Raw genomic sequence first — 15,873 nt, forward strand, 5'->3', positions numbered from 1 at the left:
TGGAGGTTTGTCAAAGGTAGTCTGCTCTGGGCATTGAACTCTTGGATGAAGCTCAGATTAATGGGGAAATCTCTCTAACCAATTCATCAAACTGTATTGTCTGTTTGGGCTAAATCACAGAAGATTGAGTTGTCCCTTAGAGCATTACCTACAGTCTTAAGCCTGCTTGTGGAAGAGTATGCTGTTGGATCCTGAGACTTTAGATTTAACTGTGGGCATACCGGGTGGAATGAAACCTCTTCAAGGGTTGTACTGAAATCTGATGGCTGCTGGAGTGGTTGTGGTGTAGTAAATTTGTGCTCTGTCTGTTCACCCAAGTCTAGGTGAAGCACAGAGCGACAGCATGCCAGGATGTGTGTCATGTCAAAACTGAAAGGTGATCTCATGTTCTCAGCTTGGAGATAGCTGCTAAACATCTCACGCTACTAGTGATGCTCCAGGATTCATGTGGAATTGCTAGAGTTGGATCAAGACTTTCACCATAGTAAGTGGTTTGACTTTCAGAATTGGTCAGGTATGATCATTCTGGGTAGCAGCACTTAAGGTTGGACTGGTGGATAAGTATTTGGAAGGTATGTCACTGTCTGAGACTGGCTGTAACTCCCAATCTATGAGGTTAACCTTGCCTTTCCTGTTAGAGAATTCCTCTGTGGTTGTCTTGCTTCCCTCCAAAATGGAATTAGGGTTTTATTGTTAGTCTTTAGGAAGGATATTCTCTGCTAGACTCTTCTACACCTTGACTGTTTCTATCTATCATCGCTAGCAGGGCTTTTCAAAGTCCTACAGACCACTTCGGATTATGTGACAGATCACGTGAGAAAGAGAACATGTGGGATGTTGGTGGTATAATCCTGAATCCATGCCTGATAAATTATGTGTTCCAAATTGAGCTATTTGGGAACCCAAAGCACCTGTCTGTCCACTTGCAATTAGAAGAAATCATCCTTGCTTTGTTGCCTTGGTTAAGGCAACTTGCTTTCGTGTGGTGTGTTCTCCTTTGTAAGGCATATTTTAGTGACTTTGGAGATGGGGGGGGGAAACCAGAGGTGTGTAGGATTGAGACTCTTCCTACAGTTGCTTTACTTGCTCAGGTAACACATTCGTTTTAGTCTGTTGTTTTGTGGCTTGGCCTTTGTTCTCCATAAATGAAGTGTGCAGCTTGGGAAGTGCTGGCTCCGCACCGATGGCGGTTATATAGCTAACGCTCCCTTCCGGGGCAGGTTGTGGAAAAGGTTGTGGTGAGAGACCTCTGAGGAGCAAAGCATGTCACACATCATCAGATTGTAGAAGTGCAGAGATGGCATGTTGATAGTGTTACCCAGTCCCCTCTGGGTGCCTGTGACCAGGTGATGAGTCTGATTTTCACAGAACCTCAGTCGCCTTTCGCAAGTTCACAACAATTTATCAGCCTGTGCACTGCGAGTCAGTGGTTCTTTTTGAACCTCAGTTTGTGTTAGGTGGAATTAATGGTTTAAAAGATGTCTCCACAACACATTAAATAGCTAAACTGGCATCAGACTGGTTACCAGAGCGAGCATAGCAGGAAATTTTTGCTAAATATTAGGATTGGTTTTGTTGAGATGCATCAGAAATGTAATAAATAATTTGGGTTATTCTGCAACAGAAATAATGTGGCTAGCAGAGCAACCTTAACAAAATCTTACCAGTGTCCCCTGTTTTCAGGTATCGGGCTTATTGTCTTATGTCTTATTCTGTCAAATAATAAGGCTGCTTGGTTCTGTTTAGAGCAATATGTAATCTCTTTGGACAAGCCCAATGGAAGCAAACAGTGTGCTTGAGGGTGAGAAGGGCGATGCTGTGAGCACGAGTGATCTCAGCCAAGAAGCCTGTTCAGTTCCTGACACAGCTTTCAGCTGGTGCATTGGCTATAACAACTATTTTCTGGATCTTGTCCTGTTTTTCTGGTGTGAATCTCTATGTTGGATAAAAAAATCTGGTAGCAAGTTAAAAAAGAGTAAATATAAAAGAAGTGGGAAGGATCCCGTTATGAAGTAGAAAAAGGTTCCCTCTCTGTGCTGGGAGGCTGACTGGTGTAGCAGGGCTGCAGCAAACCACTGCAGGGATCCTTGAGGTGAACAAAACCGCTGGACAAAGTCTAGGCAGTGACATCAAACCCTGGATAGACGGTATCTATGAAATCTTCTGTTGGTTGTTTTCCCATGATGTTTTTTTAGTCACCAATTTTCACTCATCATATTCACAGAAACAAGTTTTGGTCAACAGACCCCTGGTCACTCTTTCCTGTTGGCTAGACATAACCTCAAGGCAATCTTTGGACTGTAAAATCAGAGATTTTAATCTGATCTTTTGTTTCTCTCTCTTTTCCACCTTTACCGATGACGCTTGCTGAGGCTGGCGGGAGCATTTTGTAAACCTTTGTTACCTCTCCTTGCAGCCGAGGCGAGCGTGGCTGCAGCTTGCTGGGCTGGGATTGAGTCACCTTGTTCCGTGGTGCAGTTCACTGCAGTCCTCGGGCTGCTGTCGCGGGGAATTCGTCACCTGGGATTTGCCACCTGGGGATGATGCTGGAACGCTGCACTGCCAGCTACACAGCAAGCAGCTCTTTCAAGGAAAGGCTTCTTTTGGCCATGGCTTGTGGCCATACCTTTTGGCTACTGAGACTCCTGACTTGTTTGCTGTGCTTCAAGCTCATATTAATTACTGCTGTAAACGGGCACTGAGCTACACGGTGTCAGTCCCCACGTGGAGGATGGGGTGACCTTTCCAGGAAGCCCTGGCCTCCCCTGGACATGCCTCCCTGCCACCAAAGATCAGTCTATGTATCTGTTGTAGGTAGTTCCTGGCCAGTATTTTTGGTAAGGTTGTATTTTACTGCTTTTCAAATTTACCTCTGATCAAACTTTCTTTTTCTGTGGTGAGGAAGAGCTGCTGTGGCTGCACTGATTGTTGGTTTTGGTGTATTTCTAACTTACAGAAAGATGCCTGTAGCTCAGGGCAGACAGCTTTAAAATGTGTATTTATGAATTTAAAATGACAAACTCTTTTTTGTTTGGGTGTGGGTTTTTGTGTTCTTTTCTTTTATTTTTTTTTTTTTTCAAAATAAGCCCTGTAATGAGTTGATCTTTTGACTCCCCCACAAATAAGACAGTTCCAGTGAGAGAGGCTGTTTTATGGGATTCATTTTGGAAGCTATTCAGGGAAATTACTGTAGGCTTTTTGAGCAAATTAGTAAGAGCATGGAAGGACCACAAAAAGGCTTTTTCCCTTAAGATTTGTAGGATTTTTATGAAGGGAAGAAAAAAACCCAACCCCTGGTAATTAAAGAATTTTTTTTATAATGAAATAAAATTATGCAAGCGCTGGTTTTGAACTTGGGTAAGTTCTCAGTTGTTTCTGCTAGTGAAAGTTCTATTTTAAATTGGGGCTTTTAGAAGGGAAAGGAAATCACTTAATCACTGCTTCAAATGTGTGTATATATGGGGGCATGTGTGTATCACCTTTGCAAGATGTTAAAGAGTTTGGATTTAGGATGTTGGAAAAAAAAAAAAAGGTATAACTTGTAGGTGTGAAATGATCAAGGCGACTAATCAGTTGAGTTGTGGGAACCTCAGGAGCTCAGCTTGTGCTGAATATAATTAGCTGAGTTCACCTGAAGTGTTTATCCTGGGGAAAAAACAATGAATCAAATCTCTGGGTCTTTCACAGGGACTTTTCAATTAGTTGAGTTGGAGAGGGGCATTTCTTGTTGCTTGAATTAGGTTAATATTTTGTGGGTATACTGCTGAGACAGCTGTGATTCAGGGCATGAGGAGCTGGGGAAACTATTCAGGGACCTCTTCTGTTGAACAAAATTATGTCTTTGACTCTAAATGGCATAGGTTATGAAGGGGAAAAGTCAGATTGTTGGAATAACTTAATCTGATTCTTGTAAATATAGGACACCCAGGGACAGTGTGATGTTGAAATGCAGTGAGGGGAGTAGGAGAAGAGCACGTGCAGCTGTGGAGGATCCCAGCAGTTCCCTGTGAAACTTTACACTAAATGGCAAATAACTTGGGGCTAATTGATTTATATGCTGCCTGATCTGTATGCTTGTTTGTATTTAAGGTACTCTTTGGATTCCTTCTATCTATTGATTAATTCAGAATGTCCAGAGCAGGTGAGTCTTCAAAACAGAGACATATGGATGTGGTAGGTTGCTAGTGCTAGGACTGTGTTTCCCTAGCAACAGTTTCCCTATGGAAGGTCACAGAAAAGCTTTGACCCTCAGTCTTGTTTTTGAGTTCAGAAAGTCTTGGGTTTGGCTTCATTCTTTCTCTGGTTTGGTCTTAAAGGTGAGGTGCTGAAATGCAAAAGCAACAATTTCGTTTACAGGTGGTTGAAATCACATCTGGCTAAAGCTGCTGCCCAGGTATTCCTTTGAGCATACCAGGCATCATGGACCTTGAGATCAGACAACAGCCACACTGAAGCTATTCAAGTAATTTTTTGAGGCTTTGGCATGCTTTCGCATCAAAAGACAGATACTGTGCATGTGTATCTTGCATAATCTGGAACATAATAAACCTGAGACCATCTTACTGTAAATACTTTTGAAATACCTAATTGCTGATTAACTTCATCAAGCGGCATTGACAGTTTAGCTGAGATAATGTGGGGAGGAAAAAAAGCATGTGTGAGTGCTGGGAACTGACAAGGCTGGGAAACCTTTTCAGTTTCCAGTGACATTTTCAAAATCATATTTGTGGATGCTGGTCTCTCTGCCTGGCGACGCTCAGTAAATCCCGTGCAGCCTGCCACAGGGAAAGTCAGACCCTGGTGCAGGGAGGGCAGCAGCCCCACTGCGTCTTTTGTCCTGATACATGAGATCTCTTCAGCCTTTCCTTTACGTTGGAGCATGGCAGCCTGCATCGGAAGGAGGAAATGAGATTCAACAAAGCTTTTTTGTAATGTCCACATTGGGTGCAAGCAGGTTCTCAGGCGCTCTGGATGGGCACTGTCTGGCCTCACCATCTTCATCAGTGTAGATGTAACATATGTGGGCTCAGTGCTGGTGTTTCCTCAGTGGATGCTTGGGTTAGATACTAAGGGAAGTCAAGGGAGCTGTGTGAGAAGCTCTCTGCTACTTAGTGCATCCTTCTCCTTCCGTGTGCCAAGACCTGCTTTGTCTTAAGTTTCACACAGACTCGGTGCTGGATCTCCTTCCTGTGTCAGGGTGACACAAACATCTGCATGTGAGTGTGTGGTTTCTCCTCTCATCCTCTTGACTGTTACCCCCAGTATTACTTTTTCTGAGTGAGGATAGCACATTAGCCTATTTTAAAATAACAAAAAAAACCAACAAAACAAAAACCCAATCAAAAAACTCCCACCTTGAATCACTGAATTTGTCACAATAATTAAGTATGGTAGCTACTGTTTTGGATGCATTTCACCTGCTAAGAGATACTGCAGTCAGCACCATATGGTAGCCTTTTTTTTTTTCCTTTTTAATAGACTTACAGCAGCAATTTGTTTCACCCGTGAGCCAGCACCACAGCGTGCATTGCTTAACAGAAGCAACGTAAGACTGGTGAGCTTTTCATTTTAAGTTTTCAAGGAGCATTTAGCTGAGCTTCAGAGCCTGGTTTCTGGCATTGTCCTATTTGCATTGTAACTCTTTCGATGTATAAAAATGAGGGGCTGAAGGACAGAAAGGCTTAATTCTTTTTCTGACTAGGGACTCCTCAGTACTTCAGTCTTAACGATTGCAAATAACGTGCTAATATTTACCTGCCTTTTAGATTTATTGCCAAGCTCTCTTCAGTGTCCATATGTCACCCTGAGATTGTGGAAAGAAAATGGTTGCAGATATGGAAATACTCTTTTATTTGATGGGTGAACTGAAACTGCAGGTTAAGTTATGGGTATGTCTGTGCTGTAAAACAGGGCCCCGTGCAGGACCCCTGATCTCCTGAAACACAGGACAGTGTTACAGCACTGTGATGCTGCCCCTGAGGGCCTTACCCCTAACAGTACTGTGATGATGTGTCAGTACTACTTTAAACTGGTATCTTTGATACGGGTGGGAGATTTTTGTTTGTTTTGTTTTTAAAATTACAAGGACTACTCAGCTTTTTAATAGCTTGCTGCACTGTGCCCTGTAAGCTGATAATGCAAAACCACAGTTAGTTCAGGATTCCTTTATTGTAAAGCTTTTTTCTTTTCTGTGTGTGTGTGTGTGACTATCAGACTGAATATGAATTTTTGTATATTCTCAGGCTTCCTTAAAACCTGGGCAAGTCTGCTACAGTCGTGCAGTACCTTAATAGCCTGGAATGACATCTCCAGAGTGGAACGATGACCTAATAGCATAGCAAGTTAACCTGCAATGCAAAAGACTCATGTTTAATTCCCCCTCCATTATTGACTCTGTCTAACTCCAGGTAAGTTGTTTAGGTTAGGGAGGCAGTAGGATTCCCTACCTCGAAAGACTATAAGAATACACATGCACTCCACAGTGGGTCTGGGATACTGTGATATGGGAGGATGTATAAGAAGTAGATGGCCCATTTCAGACCCTGTCACCTCCCCAGGCAAAAGTCGATTAGGGTCATGCTGAGTCCTCATTCAGATGCAAGAGCTGTGGTCCTGGTGTCTTGCATCCTTCCTCCCTGTCCCCTAATTGGTCCTGGGATCTTGCAATTTGTGATGGCCATCCAATTCTGGATCAATATCTCAAGTTACTTTTGTTATATCAGATAGTGTTGATAACCCCGTTCTGCAAGTCGTTCACTTGGTGATAACCACTTCCTCTGTTTAATTAGGAATATCTACTTAAAAATAAGATGTGTATCTGGGTGAAATGCAGCTTACAAATGGTTGCAATTAAACCCTGTGTAGCAGATTTCCTACATCTTGTCCTATTGCAGTTTTTTTCCCCCCTTTCTTTAAAGGATAAGAATGCAGCATTTCTAGAGGGTACAGGTGTTCTGTTCAGAGCTCAAGATCATGTAAAGTGAAATGAGTTTGAACTGTCACACATCCAGCCTTGCTCCTGGCTTGCATCCTTGTGTTCTTCAACTGGATTAAAACGAGCTTTTAATTTCACAAAGCTTTAGAAACAATGGGGAGCTCTGAGTGGTTTTATTTTTAAATTAAGCAACTTATTTAGAAATAAGATGTGACTTTGTGTGGGGGCGACTAGACAGTTATTAAAGCAGTACCTAGTGGTGCTGCAGCTACAGCTAATGCTCTGTCAGTGTTTCCTTTAGATGTGTTTAGGCAAGGCTGGACTCAAGACTGGAATACAAACTGTCAGCTTTAATCAAATTTTCTTGGGAAAAAAATAGACCTATTTGATGGGGACAAGGGACCCGATTTGTCATCGTGCTGAGATATTTCTCAACTTGGGAAGCCAAGAAATGCAAGTTGCCTTAATCTTTCCTCGCCAAAGGTACTTACACGGTTGGTGTCCTGAGAGGAGACAGTGGCCCACTGCATCCCTGTGGGCAGAGCAGTCAGCAGCAGGAGGGAGTGTCCTCCTCAACCCTGGAATTCCCAGTCCTAAAAGCAACCTTCTGTTTCATTATGCACTGAGTGCACTTGTTCTGCACAAGGGAGACTTTAATCTCAGTTTTAGAAGAAGTGGGATAGAAAGAAATGTCTTGGTGTTCTCTAACGTGATGAGGAGAAAGGTGAGCATAGGGAAGGTGCCCAAGAGCTTTTTTTCTTCACAATCTTTAATCTTTTTGCATCCTTGCCACTTGCTAGCGCTCAGGTACTTACTGTTCAAATTGGTTTACTTTGCAAATGTAAATGAACTTGCTAATGTTCTCATTCCAGCAATGCCATATAGAAATACTGATTAAAAATGTCACCTCCTGATTTTAATCTGTGCGGAATAAGCAGTTCAGAAAAAGTAGATATATTACTTCTTTCTCAGTACACCTCCATCCCAACAGAATCAGTCCTGGTAATGTTCCTTGCCTGAAAGGTGTGTGATTATCTGGAAATAAATGGGAATTTGCATGCCTCTTATGAAGCACCAATAAACTCCAATCTCTTCAACCAGCACCAGGTTTGAAGTTGAAATTTCTGGTTTGAGGGGAATCCAGAGAAATGACTCTGCACCTACTTGGGTGTAAAATGCAATTAAAATATTTGCTTTTTAAAATGATAGTTTGCACTTTTGTGTTGTTCCCTACTGGAAAACATGGATCTTAAATTGATTCCTGTGGGCCTAATGAGCTGCAAGGGCAGAAGCTGGGCCACCTTGTAGTTGCTGGATGATTATCTTGCGCCAACCTGCATTGCAGAGTTTCCCCATGAGCCCGACACCTGAAAGCCCTGACTCCCGGTGAACTGCTGTAGGGTCACCAGACTGGTGTCATTTGTCCAAACCTTTTTATCAGAAATGTTCTTCTCAGCTGTTGTTAGAGCAAAGATCTGCTGATATTTGCAACAAAAAAGGATGGTGTGTGTTTCTTCTCCTTGCAGGTCCCAAAGTCAATATTTGTTTAGCAAATGCTGATACTCTAATTTGTTTTGCAATGCAAAATCCTTCAGTAATCCAGAAATTGCTCCCCAGAGTACAAATAAAGGACAGGATTTTATCTTGTGGGAGAACACTATTGTCAAGTGCCATGTGTTTTTAATAGTCAGGAGGATAATGTCTTCTGCAGCAGGAGATACTTCAGAAAGCAGTTGTGTGGTTGGGGACTTTTGCTGGATTGATTCCTGAAAGTCAGAGAGATGCTAGTGAATAAAGAGAACAAGGGATTCGCAGTGCAAGAGGATACTTTTCTTCTGTTCATTGGAGCAAACAGATGCACAGTTATCAATTAGCACATACCTCAGGGCACCTTATGTACTTTAAAAAAAAAAAAAGAGGGACAAGATCAAAACATCACCTTACGATTACCAAGAAAGATGAGTTGTGTCGTGACCTTAGAGCAGAACCATAAAGTATTTTGTTATTCCTAAAATTCTTTGAGGAAAAATAAACTGAAGGATACAAACACCCAGAGCATTGAGCCTTTAGACAAGAAAGCAAAACGAAGCAAAAGAGGGGAAGAAGAATAACAAACATTTCACTTCTCACTGAATTTAGTGTCTTCCACTTAGAAAAAAAAAAAAAAATGGGGGAGAATTGGTTAACACATGTCAACACTAGTATTAAATATGTTCTTTCATATATGAAATTATCCCATAATTGAGACAAATTACTTGAAGCATTAAAAAAAAATCTCAGAAATGCTGATGTGGAAAAGACCTTGGGAGGTAACTTAGCATGTTGCCAGGCTCTTAGGCGAGATCAAGTGTACCTGTCTCACCTCCAGAAGCTGACAGTCTGTCTAACCTCTTTTTAAACCTTGGATATTGATTTCTCATCTTCCCTAGACAGCCTGTTCTGGGTCTTCACCACTCTTACTGTTAACAAGACTTTCATTTTTCTAATACCTAATTCTTTCTACCACTTGTCCTCCTGTCAGTTGTACGGAGAAGAACTGATGAATGTCCTCTTCTGTTACTGTCTTGTTGGATGTTTTTGGATGATGTTTAGCACCTCCTTAACTTAATCTCAGCTTTGCTTTGCAGGAGAAGAAGATAAAAAAGAAATCTTGGTTCTTTTCTTGTTGACCGTGCTTCTGAAGTCGCTTAGTTGTTTGTGAGGGTTTTGGTTTTTTTCTTTTTCCCCTCCCTATTGACTTTTCTCTACATTTTAAGGAGTGACACTCAAAATGGGATATCTATTGAGACAGCCAATGTCCTTCTTGTGCAATAGGAAAAGAAGAATAAGATCCTTGGCCTTAGCATCTCATGTTTCTGTCATGCTCCTCTGATATTTCCAATTTTGATATTTCTGATTTTCCAGTAATGCCGTAATTTTTTTTTTTTTTTACTTGTACTCATTGTAACTTGCTGAAGTACAGATAGTGAGCCTTTTATCACCTCACACTTCCATCACATGCATTTTTGAAGGAAAAATAAAATGAACAAATAGAAAGTGCTGCACTGTATCAGGTTTCAGCTTTCAGATATTTTATGCTAGTTTCCACCTTGATGATGATGCATTCTTTCTCTGCTGATTCTGCTCACATTTCTTAGCTCAGTGTCACCTACAGTTCAAATTTTCTTGCCATTTAGTCCTGTAAGAGCAATGGCATCTCCGATATTACTGCTGATGGTGGCTGTTTCGGAGATCATTTATCAGAAAAGAGTTGGCGACTTCAGGCCTTGAGCCACTTCCTTAGCAGAGCTTTGCGTGAGTCTCTGTGAATGTCCAGTGTTGATATACTAAAAAAGTAGAAACAATTTCTAGATTTAGGGCTAGCCATCGTTGCTTTTGTGAAATTTGTATATGTTGATTTAAATTTTTGAGTTATTTAGAGCTAATCTCCAGAATGCTCTTAGTGATTTAGATTTTTAGAACCCTCTGAAATGGAAAAGATTAATGATATTATTTCTACAATGTTCTAGTAGAAATGTATCTTCTGTGTATTGATGCTAGCATCATATAATCATTGTTTGGAACTAGTAATACTCTGTAATCATCAAGTGAAGAGGAACAAAACCAATTGTTAAAATATCCATTCTTCCTCCTTGAAAAAAAGCTTCCAGTGTTGTCAGGTAGCTCAGGTGGTTTCCAGAAAGAACTTATTAGAACATATCAATTCACATAAAGATGAATATATTTGCAATATGTAGTTACAGTGTAGTTATGAAGCACTATGAGATTCTTGAGTTTTATAGTAGTATTGTTACTAAACGCTTTCAAATGCAAAGTGACACCAAGGCATTTCATTTAAGCTATCATTATTTCAGAGTTATTTTTACACCCAAACTGAAACGAGAAAAGCACTTTAAGGAATATTTGGAGGTGTTGCTATATTATTTAAAATTACTTGGAGAAACAAACAAAAGCCCTCCCATGTTCTGAAACATGAGTATCTGAAAGTTCTCACTTTATCTGAGAGGAAACTGTTGAAGAAAACAAATTGAAAGCATTTTTACAGGAAATGCATTTATCCCCTCACATGAGTGCTTATGATGCACTCTATGATAATTATTCACATACCACTGTGAAAATATGTAATGGGTACCATATAATGTGTATTGCTGTAGGTTACCACTATATTTGAAAGAATTAAGGTTCTCTGGCATTCTGTAATTCTCTGTTTTTCTTGCCTGATGGTCCAGTGCTGCTCCATAAGCCGGGTCCCTGGGACCCCCCTTTCTTAGGACCTGCTCTGTCTGGGTGGTTTGTTTTGTTTTGGGTTTTTTTTTGTTTCTTTTACCCCCTTCCTTTTTTTCCCTCTTGCTTCTTTTGGATGCTGTTTGAAAATCCTGAACCCCTTTTGCTCTTTTTGTCTGTTTGCTGCCAGCACATTCCCATTCTGCTGTTCGCTTTCCCTTTTCTCTGCTCTCATGCAGCAATGTTTCCTGCCCCACGAAGCAAAATTTCTCTCCTTTTGTGTTTCATTTTTCTCCTTGTGCTGGCCTGTGCTCTGGCTATATCCTTTCATTGCTCACCCCCTTGCTGTCTCCCTCCTCTGCACATCACTGTTGTCCCTGGGCCTCCCTGCAGCCCATGTCAGCCCATTTCCACCCAGATTTCCAGCTGCAGTACTTCCAGTTGATACTTCTCTTTCCCACCCCCCCCTTCCCTCATGTTTTTCCTAACGCTGCTCTGCTCGCCTGCTATGTCTGATTAGCTGGCTCCAGGGTGTGAGCTAAATGTCAGTACAATTTTTTCTTTCTTCCAGTCTTAAAGGGGTGCCATGAAATGAAATTTGAACACCAAAAAAATTCACTTTTGCTGGGAAAGGTTTAACCTGCGGTATCTAAGTAGGCACTAAATCCCCACATGATTTGTTTCCTTTTCTAATGGCAGTCGTGCTCTTGTTAGAATCAATCCAGACCAACAGTTACGTAGTCTAAAAAACTGAAAATAAAAACGGTTGCCAAAAGTCAACTAATGCCACCGAGTGTAGTATCTTTTGTTCTCACATCTTGAGTCTGTTTGCTGGTTATAGTGTGCTAAGACACTTGCTAGTGGTTGCAGTTTCTCTCCGGATATGACACTGGCCTCGATAACAGCAATAATGAGGCAATAGTTGTGGGTGCACTTCACATCTTCCCTGTGCAGCTACTGCTTGATTTTCATTTGTTTAACATTAATATAGTTATTTCAATAAGGAGACAACAGATCATAATCATTTTTTCCTGAGAGCTTATTAGGGGTTATTAAAACAAAAAATAAAACATTGATGGCCGTGAACAACAGCCAGTAGGTGTGTCTGACCAAGTGTGACCAAGAAAATAGGATGAGCGAGACAATGAAACTGGCTCTGTGCTACAAATCAATCCAACAGTGACAGGCAGGACCAGCCTTGCAAGGGGTCAAGGTGCAGTGGTTTTGTTCTGGACGCTGGGAAAAAGGTTAGGAAAGATGAACAACTTGGCAGCAGGAGGGATCCTGCGTTTTGTTTGCCCCTAGCTGAACTCTTAGCGGTTCAAAGGTGGAGGCAGAGGCAGGGGTGGTCTGGTTCGGGAGGCTGCCGGCTGGCCAGGGGACGTGATGGGCACCGTGACTTGCAGAAGAGCCTTTTCTGGTAGCTCTTGTCTGAGCAAGGGCTGGTATTTCTGATCTCCTGTGCCAAACTTGGGTGCTAGGGGTGCAACAGATGAGTGTTAGGCGTGGAGGGCTTGACCCTTGTGCTTTTGGCAGCTCTGTTGCACGCAGGAATCATAGGCTGAGGGTGTACAAGGGCTGTGCTGGGTCGGGGCCAGAAGAGCCTTCCCTGGCCACATGCAAATAGCTTGTGCAAAACTGAATTTTGATCTGCTATATATTTAGGGACAAAATGCTCTTATTGCATCATTGACCCTCCTCTCTCAATTTAAAGGTCTTCTGTATTGCTCTCAACTGTTCCCAGATACTTTATATTAAGATAAGCATCATTGTTTGGTTTTTAGAGAGATTTAAAGTAGCCTAAGGGAAAGCAGTGCACTTGGCAAGGGCAGTTACTTGTACAACGAAAAAGACATTGCTACATTAAATATAGCAAACAAACCCAGTTCAGAAAGAAAGAGAAGACGTTTGGGAATTTAGTCCTGCCTTACTGTGCTGTCATTCAGGTTAGTATTTTCTGTCAAGTGACATCCAAGAGCTACAGTCTGTGCAGTCCCATTCCCCTGAAAGGGGATGCTCTGTCCCAGATGCAAGTGGAGCTGCAGTGACCACAGATAACCATCCTGCAAGGACTGGCTTTTTATGTGCTTGACATGCAGTAGCAGATGAAAAGAGAGTCGGCTGTTGATAAATACATACCTGATTATAACTGCTATTGAGCTGTGCAGGGTGTTCTTCCCTGTGGATTGCGCTAATAACATGATGGAGGGAAAGGCAGAGAATTTTGATAATTAATCCGTGTTTGATTCCAGAGATGAAAAAAATGCATAAGTTAATATTTTACAACCAGCTCCGTTTGCTTTCTTCATCAGTTGAATAGGGAGGGAATCTCTCAGAACAGCTAACCCTTGATGAGTGGAAGGATCAGGAAGAAAACTGTTCTAAGAAGGAATGAGAGAATTTATTTTTGCTTTGCATATTTTGCTTGCTTTTTTGCCCCATGCTCATGGGACCATTTTGATGAAAAACTAATAAAAAATAAATTAGAAATTGATATAAAAATGAAAATTCAGCTGCTTCTTACTTGAAAAGTAAACATTGCTCACAAGCTAAAATGCATCTTTTAAAAAATGAAAGATAAATTGGAGTGAAATTGTGTGAAAGGTTTTAGCTACGTCTGTTAATGGCTTTTTTACACTGGTGCATCTGGTGAAGATCTTCAGAAATCTCACTTCTAAACACTCTGCGTGTTTCTTAACAGGATGCTTCCTGTTGTGTCGTGTTCTTGGCTGCCTTCTAGACCTAAACACACTTAGGAGACAGTGAATTAGGATCTCAAGATTTGTTTACATATGAGACCTTGAGAGAGACACTTGAGTATAGATTTCATGTGCCGACATTTTAATCCTATTGTATCTGAAGCTCCGTGGGGAAATAATTAAAAAAGGTAAGTATATTTATATCAGGCCAATATTCATTTTTCCCCCCTTTTCACAAAAAAATCACCCTCCCTAAGATTTGTGATTATCCAACCTTAGCTGGATAATCCTCTCTCTTTCCTCCAAACAAAACCAGCAACTTGAATGGTTGGCAGAAAACAAGCACATTTGCCTTCAGTAAGCTGCTTACGCCTAACAACAAAAGAAAACTTTTGCATGTTTTTAAAAGTCAGTGGGCAAAAGAACTGCCCTGGGAGAACACATGCCTTTTTAGTGTTTTCTTTATCGTCTGAACACCTCTCAGATGAGCAGTCTGGTTTTGTGGGACTTGGTGTCCAACCAGTCAGAAGGCAGCTCTAAATGGTGACTGTGGACAATAACAATCTGTTAATAGACATTACAGTGATCAACAGCTTTTAAAAAACATTAAGGCAGGTTTTTCAGTCAGACTGTTGAGATAAACTGAGAAATTGATGGTGGAGAGGAACAGGTTGGTGCTTGGACCGGTGGAAGAGAGTTATGAGGGTACGGCGATGCAGGTGCCAAGATGTGCTCCTATTTTTGTTAATGTTGGACGGTAACCTTGACTTGTAAGTCCTGCCCTCCCCCTTTTTCTTCATTAAGCATTTTACGGCTGGACTATGCCTCTTGACTTCTGATTTTTCACAGCTACCGCTGCTGATCATGATGTGCAGGAAACATGCCTTCGTGCTGAGTAGCTCAATTTTGGCATCTTGCCATTTTAGGCTTTCTGCTAAAGCTCCCTGCGTGAGAAAAGCAAGTCACTGTCGAATTGGAGTACTTGTTGGCACACTGGTTTTTGTACTCTGAAATCCCGCAGCTTATTATTATTTGTCTTGCTATCATGCATATGAACCTTCATTATGGAACAGGACTTTGTTGTACTTATTGTATATAAATATTAAAAGAAAATAAAGTCTCCCCCCCCACTGGGAGTCTAGGAAAATGAGAGGTGTTTGATGTGCTTATAGGGACGCGTGTAAACAAACGGTCAAAATGAATCACTCTGAGAATGGGTGATCTCAGCATGGCAACCGTCCCTGCGTGCCCCTTGTACGAAGCCTTTTGTAAGGCATTGCAGTGGAAGACTTAAAAAAGATAAAGAGGTGATTCTGTAGAAGTTTCTGGCAACTCCTGCTAAGGGCCTACGTCAGGTGCAGATAAAATCTGAAGGTCGCTGTTTGAAAATGTAATGTATAAGGAGTATTCATTGACTGAAGATAGGATCAGTTCTCAGTGTGATGATTGAGAAATGAGAGGTAAGGCAGAAAAAAGATCCGGTGAGAGGTTTTTTTTCTTGAAGATACATCACACTGACAAGTCGGAGATTGAGGACTCTGGTGGGGGTTTTGGGGGTCCCTCTATTCACCATTTATGCACAATGCAATTTGTGGTACTGACATTTCTCTCATTTAGACTACTCGTTTCCCTGTTCATTTACCTTGGGCTTTATGGATTAGCATGCAAATCATAGTGCATACTGGTATGTATCTTCTGGTGTGTATTTGGCTTATTGATGTATTTTCCAGACCACTCACTTCTTTCTGTGTTGTTAAGGTCAGTGGTTCTTAGTTGCATCTATCCATCTCATCGTAACTCTGGGCAGGCCGACGTGAAGCTATTTGTTTAACCATTTCAGTATCTCTGTCACCCTCTCGCTGTTGATTGAGTCTGCTGAAGAGACACACATCTATGCAGCCACACTTGATTTGTTGCAGGTTATTTCCCCCCTTCCCCACCCCCTCCTCCCCAACATTCAATTCTCCCTTGTCATCAGTCAACCGCTTCATCTTAGCACCACTCTCTTCCTTCAGC

At 41.6% G+C, this 15,873-nt stretch overlaps 1 protein-coding gene across 8 annotated transcripts in view; it reads left to right on the forward strand.

The window, feature by feature from the left end:
- Window positions 1-322: 322 nt before the first annotated feature.
- The window catches only part of DAB1 (DAB1, reelin adaptor protein), a 455,855-nt gene continuing 440,304 nt past the window's right edge, over window positions 323-15,873 (forward strand). For 6 of the 8 annotated variants that reach the window (XM_026853565.1, XM_026853570.1, XM_026853574.1 and 3 more), the window contains exon 1: window positions 324-484. The gene's annotated coding sequence lies outside the window, so the exon portion shown is untranslated. Of the gene's footprint in view, window positions 485-15,873 lie in introns of all 8 variants that reach the window. The other 2 variants (XM_026853569.1, XM_026853571.1) reach the window with 1 other exon arrangement.

The sequence above is a fragment of the Athene cunicularia genome (genome assembly GCF_003259725.1).
Source record: "Athene cunicularia isolate RWA chromosome 8 unlocalized genomic scaffold, athCun1 chr8_part1, whole genome shotgun sequence".
Lineage (NCBI taxonomy): Eukaryota > Metazoa > Chordata > Aves > Strigiformes > Strigidae > Athene > Athene cunicularia.